The sequence below is a fragment of the Sylvia atricapilla genome, chromosome 7, assembly GCF_009819655.1.
Source record: "Sylvia atricapilla isolate bSylAtr1 chromosome 7, bSylAtr1.pri, whole genome shotgun sequence".
NCBI classification, from domain to species: domain Eukaryota; kingdom Metazoa; phylum Chordata; class Aves; order Passeriformes; family Sylviidae; genus Sylvia; species Sylvia atricapilla.
This window is the reverse complement of record NC_089146.1, coordinates 50,024-63,720: the sequence shown is the minus strand read 5'-3', so window position 1 is coordinate 63,720 and position 13,697 is coordinate 50,024. Positions and strand designations below refer to the sequence as shown.

Below are 13,697 nucleotides of genomic sequence, written 5' to 3'. Positions count from 1 at the left end.
AGAGTGGGAATGTTGTTGAATGTGAGCAGATCTGTGGACTGAAACAAGTCCCTTTCATAGAAAAGATAGCAAGGAAAACAAAAGGCACATGTTAGGAAGTTAAAATATTTAGATCTGTGTAATTATTGAATTTTTAAAAAGGAAAACAATAGGGGGAAAGATATTTGGAAGATAAACAAAGACTGAATTTTCCAATCCGTATTCATTTCAGAGAATGAGCACTTTCTGCTTCAGATGTGACTTTCTCTGGAGAAACCTGAAACCTGAGAAAATTTCACCAAACCAAACATGTCGGATCCATTTTCTTCACTGCTGCATGGATCCAGGATGCGTGGCCACCTCTTCCTGCAGGTAAGGACAAGAAAAACATGGCCCAGGATCAATTATTCATGTGTTTCCCTTCCTATCATCAGCCCCAGCAGCACTTTGCAACTCTGATTTCCCCAATTTGCATTTTGATTTCAAACAACCCAAGGGCTGGATGTGTCCAACGCTGGCTGGAGGGTGAAAGCTTGCCCGTGTCCTAAAATTTCTCCTGAAAGCCAAAGGCAAGGACACATCATGGAACAGCAACATACCTACAGCATCCTATCTCCAAGGAATGTCTGCATGTAGGGCGCTCATCCAGGGCTTGTCTCCCAGCAGCAGAACAGTCAGGGACCATTCCCAGACGGCTGATGGATGAGTGGGACATCCCAATGCCCAGGAGGCAGAATCTTGATGCAACCGGATCCAAGCACAGAGCATTCTGGCTGCCTGTGTCCTTGTCAGAGCAGTTTTGGGGTGCTCCAGGGCCACTGTGTGCAGCCCAGGCAGTGGAGCCCAGCCAGTGGCACTGGGGAGAGCCAGGCTCCAGTTGTCAGGCGCTGTCCCGGGGCTGCAGATGATCTAATTCCACACTGCCACAGGATCCCTGTAATTGCCAGGTCCCTAGGTGGGCTGATGCCCCACAGCACCACCAACAGTGGCACATTCCTTTCAGGAAGATTTGTCACTGCTCACAACGACAGGGACACGTGTGCCAGGGCAAGGTTGAAGGGTATCTATCCCAAGGGAATCAGTGGGGATCCTCTCCTGGCTGCCTGTGCCCTGCAAATCTCGGGTCCCAACTTGTGAGAGCAATTTCCCTGCCACGCACTACCATAGCCCAGCACCCACCACCCTGGACCATTTCGCCATCTCCAGTTGTAGCTTGGTCTCTCTCCAAGGGCTGGACCCGAACCCATGTATTTTTTTCCCAAGAAATCTCACAGAGATCCCTTGGAAGGCACCTGGCTGTCCAGGCAGGGACACCACCTTTTCCTGGGGTGGCTGAGCTGGACAAGCAGCACAGCATCTCTTGGGAGTGGAATGGGATGGGCTCAGTGTTTCCACATGGTTTCTGGCACAGGAGATGCTGATGGAGAGAAGCAGCTCCTCACTGGTCCCCTGGAACATTTCCCCAAGGCATGAGAAGGAAATGTAGCCACAGGGGAGGTCAAAAAGGTGTGGGCAGCTAAGCCAGAGCATCCCCTCACCTTGCCTTGAAGCCATGGCATTGCTTGGCCACATTCTCATCAGTGGAAAGGAATAGAAGGGATTAGGGAAAGCACTGGCAAGACTAGCGTGATGCCTTTTGCCAGGTGCCTCAAAGCACAGATACTGCCAAATGCAAGGCTTTCCTCTCTGCAAGACCACTTAGATTCCAGAGGCAGTTTTACCTCTTTCTCTTGCCATAGGTCATGCTCTCCTATCTACAGGAATCTCCACTGTGAGCACTGCTGCAGGCACAGGAAGGAGGTGCCAGTGCACAGCAGCTCTGCCATCCCCAAAACAAGGACCTCTGGTACATGCCAGAGACGTCCAGGCCACGTGTTGGCTCTCAGCGGCATGCCCAGTCCCCACCTTCCCTGCCCACATTTCATGCTCCTGGAGAAAAGGTGATGGGATGGCAGTAGAGAGCCTGGTACGTGGTCTGGGAAACCTTGCCCCCATGAGGTATCGCATAGAAGAGCCACGCCACTCTCTGAGCCCACCAGGAGCAGGTTCAGCCGGTGGGAGCAGTCCAGAGGCAGATGAGATGTGTGTTTGATACAGCAGAGCAAAACAGGGAGAGCAGGAGGTTACTGTGTGGGCTGCACCAAAACACTTCACTCGGGAAGGAGACCCTGAAGGACCCGACGAGGGTGGGATTCGAACCCACGCGTGCAGAGCACAATGGATTAGCAGTCCATCGCCTTAACCACTCGGCCACCTCGTCCCCTGTCCTACCGGCTGTGATTAATAGAATGTTTTAGCAGATTTCGCTTTTGACTGTTTTGCCCACAGGCAGCAATACTGGAGCTGGTTCTTCGGGGGGTCCTTTGGTGAGCAAGGCAGGGCAGGCAGAACCCTGGCAGCCCCTGTCACAGCGGGGCAGGGAGACAAACAAAAGTCTGTGATTAATTTGCCCCTCTCTCTGTTCCTTTCTGTGTTCATGGGGTGGTAAAGGGTAACGTGGCATTTACTGTTGCCGTAAAAATGCATGCACCAGGCATCTCCATTACTCAGCCACACCCAACCTGTGTCCAGAGGCTTTTGCTACATGATTCGGCACCTGTTGTGCAAAGTGATCAGGAAGATCGTGGGGGTTCAGACAGTATCTAATCCATCTCTTATTTCCCAAATTTCCCTGGTTTCTGAAAACAGTTTAGGCCATCGCCTAAATGTGAGGAGGGAAGGGAGAAGAAGCAACATTTAACCCCCAGAGTAGAGTCAGGTGAGACAGAGCACTGGGGAGACTGACGGTGCTCAGAGCAGAACAAAAGACCCCCAGCAGTACCCCTAGTTTAGAACAACAAGGAAAAAAAAACCTCCAACAGCTGAGGCACCACTGGGAGTCGAACCCAGGATCTCCTGTTTACTAGACAGGCGCTTTGACCAGCTGAGCCATGGCGCCTACGGACCTTTTTTGTTTTTAACTCTCGGTGCTCCTTAAAACACCTGATTCTCTGCTCATCTCTGCTTACATGTCACACACTGTTGCCCCAGGTTCGGGGTAGCCCATCTCTTTTTGCTGCTGGGAACACTCCTGGTGCTCACCCAAGGCCTTGGCACAGGAGCCCAACACATCCTGTAAGCACTACTGGGGGTCCCCAGGCCCTATAAGGACATACTGACCCTTCCCACTGCCCTGGCAGAGCTGTGCCACCTGCCACCCTACACTGCCCTGAGACGACAGCCTCAGCCTCATCTCCCTCTCCGACTGCTCCCTCCCAGCACCAATAGTCACCCAAAAACAATGGTCACCCCCAGAGACACCGTGAGCCCTGAGGGGAAGGGAATATGTGTGCCTGCACACCCTGCCGCACCTGGTAAGGGAGGGAAATGTCCGCGGGCGTTTCCTTGCTGCCTGCCTTGGGGCGCCGGGAGGCAACGCCAGGTCAGGTGTAGCCAGAGGCAGCCCCAGGGATATTTTGAGGGGGGGGATCTGGGGGAGTGTCTCTGGTGGCTCCGTTTGCATCAGGGTGGGGTCTGGAGAGGCAAAAGGCCATGGAGATGCTGGGAGTTGATCCCAGGGCCTCTTGCATGCAAAGCAAGCGCTCTCCCGCTGAGCTACATCCCCCCCGCCGCAGGCTCTGCCCTGGCGTTCTCCTGCCTCTGGGAAAATGCCTGTGTCTTCCTTGCTGCGTTCCCCTGCCGCCCAAGCTGGGAAAAGGGGCTTCAGGCACTGGGGGTCCCTCAGGTGTCACCGGGCTCGTGAGGGGGTTGGAACAGGGGCAATAACTTCGGGGCAGAGCAGGGAGGTGATTTTGCAGGTAGAGAGAGGCCATGTCAAGGGGCGAATGTAGGTGTGCCAGAGGTGTGTCGGCCGGCGGCAGCGCCGGGCGGGGCGGCGGCGGCGAGCGGGAATGCGAGGCCACGTTTGCGGGGTGCTGAGGCGTGTCCGTGGGGAGCAGCGGGTGTGAAAAAAGGAGGGCTCGTCCGGGATTTGAACCCGGGACCTCTCGCACCCTAAGCGAGAATCATACCCCTAGACCAACGAGCCGCGACACACACCCGCCCCCGCGCCCCGCCCTCGCCCGGCCCGGCCGCTGCCCGGGGCCCTCACACACGGGCCGCTCCCTGCCCACGGCCCGCGCCCGCAGCCCCGCCGCGACACTGCGCCATCACAGCTGCGCTCACACGGCGGCCCCGACATCCCCACACCCGGACACCACACGCCCGGACACTCCTCCGCACCCCGCCCCGCCGCCCGCCACAGCGCCGCCGCCGCCCGCCCCGCCGCCACACCGGGGCTGTGATGGCCGAGGGGTGAAGGCGTTGGACTCGAAATCCAATAGGGGTTCCCTGCGCAGGTTCGAATCCTGCTCACAGCGATGGGTTTTACCGAACGCTCTGATCCCTCCCTGGGGGTCCCGGGAGCGGCTAATTGCGAGAGCACCATAAACAGCCACAGCACCCCCAGCCTTATCTAGTATCTCTTCGCCCTCGGAAGCACCTTAGTGCACGAGGCAGGGACTTTGAAAACCCCCGGATACTCTAGGTTTTGCAGACCGCCGGTGGAACATGTTCCCAGGAAGCTGAGTGGATTTCCCCTCATTGCCCTGTCCGACATCCCTGAGGAAGCAGTGTACCCCACCTCAGTAGTCTGGGTGTGCAGTTCTCATTTTAAAGTGCAAGTGGTCCGGGATTCAACTCTTGGATGAATCTGCCTATTTGGCACCCACTATCCTCCTCCTCCTGAGCTGGTCTCCCCAGCCTTTATGTTCACCTCAAGAAATACTCAGCCCCGTGAGAGCTTAAAAAAAGTTTTAAAAAGGGCTCCTATGCCCTGCAGCCTCCAGACAGGGTAGGGAAAGAGCCATGAGATTTTTACACAGCCTTGGGATGCCAGGACACAGCACCAGTCCTTTCCTGGGGAGCTCTGACAGCCCCACGACCAGCAGAGAAGGGGTTGAGAAGGCAAAAGGACATGAGAATGTGGAGGGCTGATCTCAGCTACATCTCTCTTCTCCAGGAGCATCTTGCTGCCTGTCCTCTGGAGTCCGTCTTTCCCACAGGAATGTACCCAGTCAGCAAGGGTCACCCTCAGTGCTGGACACGGTGGGTGGCCAAACATAAGGGTTCATCTGGGAGTTGAAACCAGGATCTCCTGCACCCAAAGCAAGAATCATACCTATAGACCAACAAGCCAGGGTGTGGCCCTCACCTCCTACTCTGCATCGCAGATCCTTTTAGGGGCTTGGGGACACCTGGGGCTCTGTGCAGCATGTCACAGCCTGGGAGCAGGGAGGTGCCTCCTGCTGTGGCCACAAGGTGTCAGATCCAGCATGTCCCACTCGCAGGTTCAGTTTCCTCCATGGAACGCCCGTGGCTGGGCATTTGCAGCAGCTGGAATGGCGGGTGCTTTTTGTGCCCCGTTTTGGTGTGGGGCATGGTGCAAAGGCAATCCCCTGCGAGGTGTGTTTGTGATGAGTGGCAGCAAATGGGCATGTCTGTATGGCAGTCAGTGTGGGTGCCTGGGGTGCCTTTGGTGTGGGTGCCTGGGGTGGTGTGGTGGCGGGACAGGGGGGAGGGTGTGTTTAGGGGAGAGTGCAGCGAGCAGTGTTGGAAGTGTGAGTTGTTTCGTTGTGTGAGGTGTGGGCGGGCTGTGAGGGGCTGTAGAGATGTGTGTGCATGATGTCCCTGTGCAGGCACAGGGTGTGTGTCGTCGTGTGTGAGCGCGTGTGTGGAGCAGCGTTTTGTCGGGCCGTGGGGAAGTGTCTGGGGTGTCGCAGGGCAGAGGGGGGCTGCAGGGCACGGAGTGCACCCCGGCTCGTTGGTCTAGGGGTATGATTCTCGCTTAGGGTGCGAGAGGTCCCGGGTTCAACTCCCGGACGAGCCCTTGGTTTTTGGTTTTTGGGCACCCGGTGCCCCCCTGCCACTCGGCTGGTCTCCCCGAGGGACACCGTGAGTCCCGAGAGGAAGGGGCAGTGCGCGCCTCCACGTTCTCCAGCACCTGGTAAGGGAGGGAAATGTCCGCGGGCGTTTCCTTGCTGCCTGCCTTGGGGCGCCAGGAGGCAACGCCGGGTCAGGTGTAGCCAGAGGCAGCCCCAGGGATATTTTGAGGGGGGATCTGGGGGAGTGTCTCTGGTGGCCCCGTTTGCATCAGGGTGGGGTCTGGAGAGGCAAAAGGCCATGGAGATGCTGGGAGTTGATCCCAGGGCCTCTTGCATGCAAAGCAAGCGCTCTCCCGCTGAGCTATATACCTCTGTGCAAGAACAAAGTTGGTTGGCCAAGTCCCCTCGCCCCACTTTTCCGCCACGGTTCTAAACCCGACTGTCACATGCTGAACTCTACCCTCCGCACTGCTGCTTCCAAGGCTCCCCTCCTTGTTTACGGACGTTCCCACCCAAAGCACTGTGCCCGTCCCTGCTCCGCAAGCACTGCTTCCCTCTCTCCACCCTCGCCCCGGCCCCGCCACATCCCAAAGCACGTGGGTGCCCAAAAACATGGGCTCGTCCGGGAGTTGAACCCGGGACCTCTCGCACCCGAAGCGAGAATCATACCCCTAGACCAACGAGCCACACGAAACGAAGTGCAGAAAACGTTTTTTTCAAGCTCGAGTACTCACAGACGTACCTGGGGCAAGATTTGGTTTGTGACGGTTCTGTTCGTCTCTGATGGATGGGTCACCGTTGAGAAGTCACCCTTGTTCTTCCCTGGCTGTGGGGATGTCACCTGGGCATATGTAGCAGGTCGCTTTGCCTGGAATGGAGGAAACAACTCAAAAAAGCTCTATTTCCCAAACTATCAATGTTAAATGAAGACAAAGGAGTTGCACCGCTTTTGGTGTTGAATAAAGCTGAAACCGGCCTGACTCATCAATCCCAAATTTAAGCATCCTGATAGTGAGATGAAGATATAGTAAATCTGGTAAAATACCAAGGTGAAAAAACAAATAAGTAATATTAGTGATAATTTTACTAAAGCTGTTGAGCTGGCACAGCTGCTCTGGACTTATCTGGTTGACAGTCCATCCTTTCATACTATAAAAGTATAAAAGTCCCATATTTGAATGGCAGGGTTTTCTAACAGATCCCTTCTTGAAGTGTATGTGTGGTGATTTCCCCCTGGAGTAGGGACAGTCCTCAAGGTCATTCCTTAAGGCTGAGCCAAAGAGATTTGCCCCCAGTCATTGGTCTGGGTGAGAAACATCAGCCTCTACTTAAAAATTTGCTTTGGTAGCTTTAATACATTTGCTTTAATATAATTGCTTCAACATGCCTTCACAGTGCACTATATTGTTAAAGTTGTTATAGCACCTATATTGTGTAGTAAATAATTCTGTTTAACATTTTTTGTCTAATCATTATAATAAATCATATATATTTGTATATCTGCTTTATTTTTGATCCTGTAGGATAAAGCTATATATATACGTACAGCTATACAGTATTTTAGAGATAAACCACTAACGAAGTCTGGGGCTAAGGTTGGATTCAGCCACACCCAGGCTCCTCCCTGAAAAGTTTAAAACGCCAGGGGTTCCTTTCTGCACCTCATGATTCAGTGGGAGTTTCTGAACTTCATCTGAAGCTCCCACTCTGCCCAGCACAGCATGGCTGTGTGGCTGCACCTGCCTAGTTTTAAAATGGGGCCACGAGGAGCATGGGGTCGGCACAACCCCCAGTAGCACATAGCTAAGGCGGGGGATGTAGCTCAGTGGGAGAGCGCTTGCTTCGCATGTAAGAGGCCCTGGGTTCAAACCCCAGCATCTCCAGCTTTTTTTTTTTTTTTTTTTTTTTTTCCCCTCCTCAAATCCGCCTCCTCCACGGGCCAGTGATGATAAACTCGCATCTACCTCTGGAAGGGCTCCCTAAAGGTAGGGGATGCACCATGACAGAACTGCCCCCTGAGACTGCAGTGGCAGCATGGCCCCCACTCAACCATCCCCCACTGCCCTGACAGCTCCTTCCCGATCCAGGAGGGGACCAGCGCTAGGCTTGACTGAGCTGTGCCTTTGCCCACGGGCACTATGCAACACCACGCTGCTGACAGTGATGGCACTATCCCAGCCCAGGGGCCACCAAGCTACGGAGGCTGTCTGTGCCCTCTTGTGCCGAGCACTGCTTCCGCATCCTTGCCCTGACACCACACAGGTCATGCCTGGCCACAGGTGCCTAAAAAGAGGGGTCATCCAGCAGTTGAGCGTAAAGTCCATCAGCCCACCAGTGCCCAACGCAAGAGCATTTTCCCTTCCCTGCCCACTGCCCTCCAGGGATCAAAACCCTCAAGCAAAGAAGTTATGTTACCACTCCACCTCAGTCAGCTGACTTGGGTAAAACCTTTCGCTGTGAGCAGGATTCGAACCTGCGCAGGGAATCCCTATTGGATTTCAAGTCCAACGCCTTCACCCCTCGGCCATCACAGCTACTGATAGCTATTGCCGAGGTGAGGACACCCAGGGACACCCCACTTTGCCTCAGGCTGTGCATCCCCCATCTGCTCAGGCCTGGTACCCGCACCTTGAGGGTTAGGATAAGAGAACATGCAGGGATATTTACTGATTACTGGAAAAAATTCAGGTGCCTTGGCCATGAGATAGGCAGCACAGGGACGCATCCTTCAGGGATGCTCAGGGACACAGCAGCTCTTGGAGTGAAAAAAGACATGGAGATGCTGGGGGTTGATCCCAGGGCCTCTTGCATGCAAAGCAAGCGCTCTCCCGCTGAGCTACATCCCCTTGTGCAAAGCAAGGAGAGGTCCTGACTGAGTCCACTCATCCCTGGGGCATGCACTGCCAGCTTTGGGGGTCCATCCTGCCCACCCAGGAAGAGGCACACCTTCCTGGCTGGAAGGGGCACACAGTCCTATATGTCGGCCAAAGAAGGTAAGTGCCCAAAAGGTGGGCTCATCCAGTTGCTGAATCCAGGACCTTTCACACTTTAAGTAAGACTCATGCCCCAGATCTGTGCCCCACAATCCTGGGTGTTGAGGAGGGTGGCTGATGCTGCCTTTTCACCCTTGGCACACCCGGGAGCAAGGAAACCCATCTTATGGTGCCCAGGAGGTGAGGCTGGCATTTGGAAGTGTCCATGGTGCATAACTTCCCTACATCCAGCAGCCACAGGGGCAGGTGGACCACGAAGACAATGGGGACGCTTGGGCACCACCCTGCCCTTACACAGGGGGTTGTAGGAGAGCACTTGCTTTGCATGCAAGAGGCCTTGGGATCAATCCCCATCTCCATATTCTTTTGCCTCTCCAGACCTCTCCCTGTTGGTTGTGGGGCTGTCAGAGCCCCACAGGCCCCTGCAAAAAGTGCTGGTGCTGCCTGCGTGGCAGCCCACGGGGGTGGGGTGGAGGGGACAGCAATGGTGCACAGTGGGTGCCCAGCCAGCCGCCCACTCATCCTGCCCAGCCCCAAGCTGCAGTGACTGGACGAGAACAAGGGGAAGTCCCAGAATGCTCTGAACCTCCAGAGAAAAACAAGACAGACTCTGACCAAAGGGACGATTCCTCTGGGAGTGAGACATCTCTTCATACCTGAAGATGGAAACTGTTATAAACGGGCCAGGAGACCTGCTTCTTTGAAAAGCCTTTATTAGTCAGCTCTTTCAAGGGGGAACTCGAGGGGTCGCCTACGCTGCCGCTGCTCCTGTCGCCGCTGAGGATCAGGTGTCAGTCGGACCTTCTGCTCTCGCCGCAGAAGAGTCGGGGGTTCCGGCCTCGCGGGAATCCCCAGGAACTCAATTGGGCTCGTGTGGTCTAGGGCCGTCACTTCTTCCCAGTCTCTTTGTGGTTATGGCGAGGCGGCAGAAGCAGAATTTAGTCCTTAGGTAGCTGAGGGTCTTCTCGGTGTTGTAATGTCTCCCTGTTATCTGGATTTTGTGCCGGGTCCTGGCTTTTGGGTCCGCTTGCCGGCAACTGCACTTCGGTTTTGGAGCGGTGCACCATGGAAGTCCTTGGATTTTCCTATTAGGCGGGGCCAGCAGTTCGAGGAGCTGGTGGGGAATGGCGACAGCCTAGCCCGATGGAAGGGGAAGGGAACCCGGGGTTTTAGAGGGGGTATACAACTTGGAATAAGGTTTTGAGAGTACAAATTTTGGTACAAACAGCATAACTTTCTTAACAGACAGGTTACAACTGGCATAACATTTTAAACAGCATAACTTTCTTAACAAATGACAGACTGTGTCAAAAAAGGGAATTTCTTACATTTCATTTATTTCAGAAACAAACCCTAGACCTGCATTTTTGGGCACCTTGGCCCCATTGCCCTGAGCCTACACGTGTTCTAGCTGGTCAATAGGTAAAAGGAAATAATCTCATCCCTGACACCCAGGGTGGGTGGGAGTCCAAACACCTCCTGAAGTGAATAAAATTAAGGGACTCCTAGTTGTTCAAGTGTTGGAAGTTTGGTTATTGTTACTTGTTACTGTTGAGTACACTGGTATCCATAGCAACTTGCATGCCCCCTTACCTTCCCTCGAAAGTTTGTATCCCAGACCCTAGTTTCTTACCCCTTGTATTGTACACCCCTTGGCCCCTGCTGCTCCTCCCACCTGCCCTCTGCCTGCTCCACTTCCTGCGTGCTCCACTTCCCGTTCCCTGCCAGTGCCCGGCCTGCCCATCAAACTGCTGTTGCCACCCTTATGGAAAACCCAAGGACTCCCATGAAGCTCCACTCCAAGAGGAAGTGGAGTTGCTGGCAAAATGGTCCAAAAGCTGCAACCCAACACAAAATCCAAATAAAGGAAAGACACTGCAGTACTGAGAGGACCCTCAGCTACCGGAGGACTGATTCTGCCTTCTCGCCATGACCACAGGAAAACTGAGCAAAGGAGACAACCCTAGACCAAACGTGCCAGATTGCGTTCTAGACAATACCCCTGAGGGCGAGCTCCGGGCCCTGCAATGGCTCTGCAGCAACGAGGGCAGTGGCAGAACCGACTTGGACCTTCTCCTCGGTGGAGCAGCAGGGGCGTAGGCCATTCCTCGAGCTTCCCCTTTTTAAATAAAGCCATTTAAGGAGTTAATATCATCTCCTGCCCTGGTCATTTCTAACACCTCCCGCTGCTCCCGCCTCGTGGGATAGAAGAATTTCCCCTACCCCCTGAGCCGGTAGTCCGTGACTCTCTCTCTCTTACGGTGCTACTCCATATTCCCCTGACAGCAGGAGGGGAAGGATATGACGCAGTGAACAATACATAAGTGGCCTGCATTCCAGGCAAGTACAAAACCCATCGCTGTGAGCAGGATTCGAACCTGCGCAGGGAACCCCTATTGGATTTCGAGTCCAACGCCTTCACCCCTCGGCCATCACAGCCCCGGTGTGGCGGCGGGGCGGGCGGCGGCGGCGCTATGGCGGGCGGCGGGGCGGGGTGCGGAGGAGTGTCCGGGCGTGTGGTGTCCGGGTGTGGGGATGTCGGGGCCGCCGTGTGAGCGCAGCTGTGATGGCGCAGTGTCGCGGCGGGGCTGCGGGCGCGGGCCGTGGGCAGGGAGCGGCCCGTGTGTGAGGGCCCCGGGCAGCGGCCGGGCCGGGCGAGGGCGGGGCGCGGGGGCGGGTGTGCGTCGCGGCTCGTTGGTCTAGGGGTATGATTCTCGCTTAGGGTGCGAGAGGTCCCGGGTTCAAATCCCGGACGAGCCCTTTTCTTTTTTTTTTTTTGGGCATCACCACCCTTCTTCCCAGTCTGGGTGCTGCAGAGCCCGACGGGACCTGGCCATCGACTTTTAACTCTCAGGGACACCCGCAATGCGGGGCTTTGAACTTAAGCGTGGCACACAGAGCGTCACACGGGGCCGTGCCCTGTCCCTGGGGTCCCGACCCATTCGTACTGCAGAGTGAGCCTATTTTTGAGTTGGCAGTAGGGCGGGAATGGGCTGGGAAGGAAACGCTGTGTCTGTGGCCATGGGACACCCCTGGCAGTGGGGCAGATGGGGGCCCTGGCTCAGCTGATCGAAGCACCTGTCTAATAAACAGGAGATCCTGGATTCGACTTCCAGTGGTGCCTGGGTCTGGGAGGATATTTTTCCTCCTTGGCCCAAGTTGGGGACACTACTGGGGGTTTCCTACTCCCCCCGTTTGCCCCTCACAATGATGACTTTGGGTGCATACTTTTACTGAAAGCTTATTTCAGGGTCCCCAGGGTCCCTCTTGGACGGAGCAATGACGAAGGCATCCCTCGAACTCCTGTCCCTGCTCCTTGTCCCCTGCAAGCCCCAGAAGCAGCGGCAGGATCTGTTTCCCTGAGCACGGCTGCCCAGCCCACAGCCAACCCTCCAGGCTCCTACGCTTGGCAAGGCTGGCTGGAGGGACCTGGTAGCACCTCAGGTGCCTACCTTCCTAGGGTACCCAGACCTGTCCAATGGTCAGGATGAGCCACAGGAGAGGGCTAATCCCCGCTAGGTGGGGAGAAGGGAGCTGTTTAGATCCGTCTCCAGTCGGGCTACCCAAAGCCACACCAAGCATCCCGGTGCCAGTGGGGGCTCGGGGTGGTGTGGGGTCAGGGCACCTTCCTCTGTTCCTCTGGGCTCCCACCACATGCAGGATGAGATTTACACTGTGCCTTTTGCCCTTTCTTTGCTGCTTTTACCCAATTACAATGAACGGGCATAATCACCAACAACTCCGATGGGAAAAACCCTCCTATACCTTCTCTGCCTGCTCTCCCCACAGTATCCAGGGTATCCATCCATGGTTTCACACTTCCTTTGTCCCGGTTTTCTTCCCTATTGCATTCTCCGTTTCGGAAGTTTATTGCCTGACTGCTCAACAGCCACTTTCGGCAGTAATCGCTCTTGTAAGGATTCCTGAGTGTTTTCTTTTCCACGAGTCTTGGGTAAGAGACTTCCAGCCCCTCCACATAAGGACTCTGGATGGCCCTTTAGACACTACGTCAATCTCTCCTGCCATCCCCTTCCAAAAATCTCCAGGGCACGGGTGACTCTTGATCCCGGGAAGGACGCAGATGCCAGGGTAGACCAGGCACTTGCCGAGTCCCCGTATGCCTCGAGAATCCGAGCCCACCCCGAGGATTGCCAGTCCCCCGCGCGGGAGCAAAATTGCCGACGAGGGTGGGATTCGAACCCACGCGTGCAGAGCACAATGGATTAGCAGTCCATCGCCTTAACCACTCGGCCACCTCGTCCCATTGCGGGGGCCTGTCGCCCCCTGCTGGCCTGACCCAACCCTCGCAGTCCCTTCCCGCCTCGCCCCGGGACTCGCCCTGCTGCTGTCGCCTGCCCTCACATTGAAGTCCGGAAACCACCTGCTTCACCGCCCTCTTAGCGCAGTAGGCAGCGCGTCAGTCTCATAATCTGAAGGTCCTGAGTTCGAGCCTCAGAGAGGGCACTAATTTTTTGGCAGTCCTTTTTTGCCTCCCCACGGCCACGCGAAGTGGCTCCGCAAGGCGCACGGCCCGGACACTCAGTAGCCCTTCGCCCGGCCCCCGCGGCAGACGGCTCCCACAGCGCCGGACCCTCACGGGCACGGGGCGGGCGGAGGCGCGGGGTGGGTGGATCCCACGGGCACGGGGCCGGCGCGCGGCGAGACGAGGTGGCCGAGTGGTTAAGGCGATGGACTGCTAATCCATTGTGCTCTGCACGCGTGGGTTCGAATCCCACCCTCGTCGGGAGTTTTGCTGCTGCCCCGGGTCTTCCAACCACAGGTGAATGATACGGAGGAGGCCGGGAGCGACAGCAGCCACCCGCACTGATACCGCAGAAACACCCCGGGTAAAAGACAGCAACCA

General features: G+C 55.8%; 15 non-coding genes across 15 annotated transcripts; 6 read left to right on the top strand and 9 right to left on the bottom strand.

Moving 5' to 3' along the window:
• Window positions 1–2,157: 2,157 nt before the first annotated feature.
• On the bottom strand, window positions 2,158–2,239 carry TRNAS-GCU (transfer RNA serine (anticodon GCU)). The gene has a single exon. It is a non-coding gene; the product is annotated as a tRNA-Ser (tRNA).
• A 604-nt stretch (window positions 2,240–2,843) lies between these two features.
• Window positions 2,844–2,917, bottom strand: TRNAT-AGU (transfer RNA threonine (anticodon AGU)). The gene has a single exon. It is a non-coding gene; the product is annotated as a tRNA-Thr (tRNA).
• Window positions 2,918–3,511: 594 nt separating this feature from the next.
• Window positions 3,512–3,583, bottom strand: TRNAA-UGC (transfer RNA alanine (anticodon UGC)). Its single transcript has one exon. It is a non-coding gene; the product is annotated as a tRNA-Ala (tRNA).
• A 351-nt stretch (window positions 3,584–3,934) lies between these two features.
• Window positions 3,935–4,006, bottom strand: TRNAP-AGG (transfer RNA proline (anticodon AGG)). The gene has a single exon. It is a non-coding gene; the product is annotated as a tRNA-Pro (tRNA).
• Window positions 4,007–4,255: 249 nt separating this feature from the next.
• TRNAS-CGA (transfer RNA serine (anticodon CGA)) lies at window positions 4,256–4,337 on the top strand. The gene has a single exon. It is a non-coding gene; the product is annotated as a tRNA-Ser (tRNA).
• Window positions 4,338–5,773: 1,436 nt separating this feature from the next.
• Window positions 5,774–5,845, top strand: TRNAP-AGG (transfer RNA proline (anticodon AGG)). The gene has a single exon. It is a non-coding gene; the product is annotated as a tRNA-Pro (tRNA).
• A 609-nt stretch (window positions 5,846–6,454) lies between these two features.
• Window positions 6,455–6,526, bottom strand: TRNAP-CGG (transfer RNA proline (anticodon CGG)). Its single transcript has one exon. It is a non-coding gene; the product is annotated as a tRNA-Pro (tRNA).
• Window positions 6,527–7,651: 1,125 nt separating this feature from the next.
• TRNAA-CGC (transfer RNA alanine (anticodon CGC)) lies at window positions 7,652–7,723 on the top strand. Its single transcript has one exon. It is a non-coding gene; the product is annotated as a tRNA-Ala (tRNA).
• Window positions 7,724–8,292: 569 nt separating this feature from the next.
• Window positions 8,293–8,374, bottom strand: TRNAS-UGA (transfer RNA serine (anticodon UGA)). The gene has a single exon. It is a non-coding gene; the product is annotated as a tRNA-Ser (tRNA).
• Window positions 8,375–8,614: 240 nt separating this feature from the next.
• Window positions 8,615–8,686, bottom strand: TRNAA-UGC (transfer RNA alanine (anticodon UGC)). The gene has a single exon. It is a non-coding gene; the product is annotated as a tRNA-Ala (tRNA).
• A 2,504-nt stretch (window positions 8,687–11,190) lies between these two features.
• TRNAS-CGA (transfer RNA serine (anticodon CGA)) lies at window positions 11,191–11,272 on the bottom strand. The gene has a single exon. It is a non-coding gene; the product is annotated as a tRNA-Ser (tRNA).
• Window positions 11,273–11,521: 249 nt separating this feature from the next.
• TRNAP-AGG (transfer RNA proline (anticodon AGG)) lies at window positions 11,522–11,593 on the top strand. The gene has a single exon. It is a non-coding gene; the product is annotated as a tRNA-Pro (tRNA).
• Window positions 11,594–13,012: 1,419 nt separating this feature from the next.
• Window positions 13,013–13,094, bottom strand: TRNAS-GCU (transfer RNA serine (anticodon GCU)). Its single transcript has one exon. It is a non-coding gene; the product is annotated as a tRNA-Ser (tRNA).
• Window positions 13,095–13,224: 130 nt separating this feature from the next.
• On the top strand, window positions 13,225–13,297 carry TRNAM-CAU (transfer RNA methionine (anticodon CAU)). Its single transcript has one exon. It is a non-coding gene; the product is annotated as a tRNA-Met (tRNA).
• Window positions 13,298–13,495: 198 nt separating this feature from the next.
• On the top strand, window positions 13,496–13,577 carry TRNAS-GCU (transfer RNA serine (anticodon GCU)). Its single transcript has one exon. It is a non-coding gene; the product is annotated as a tRNA-Ser (tRNA).
• Window positions 13,578–13,697: the final 120 nt, after the last annotated feature.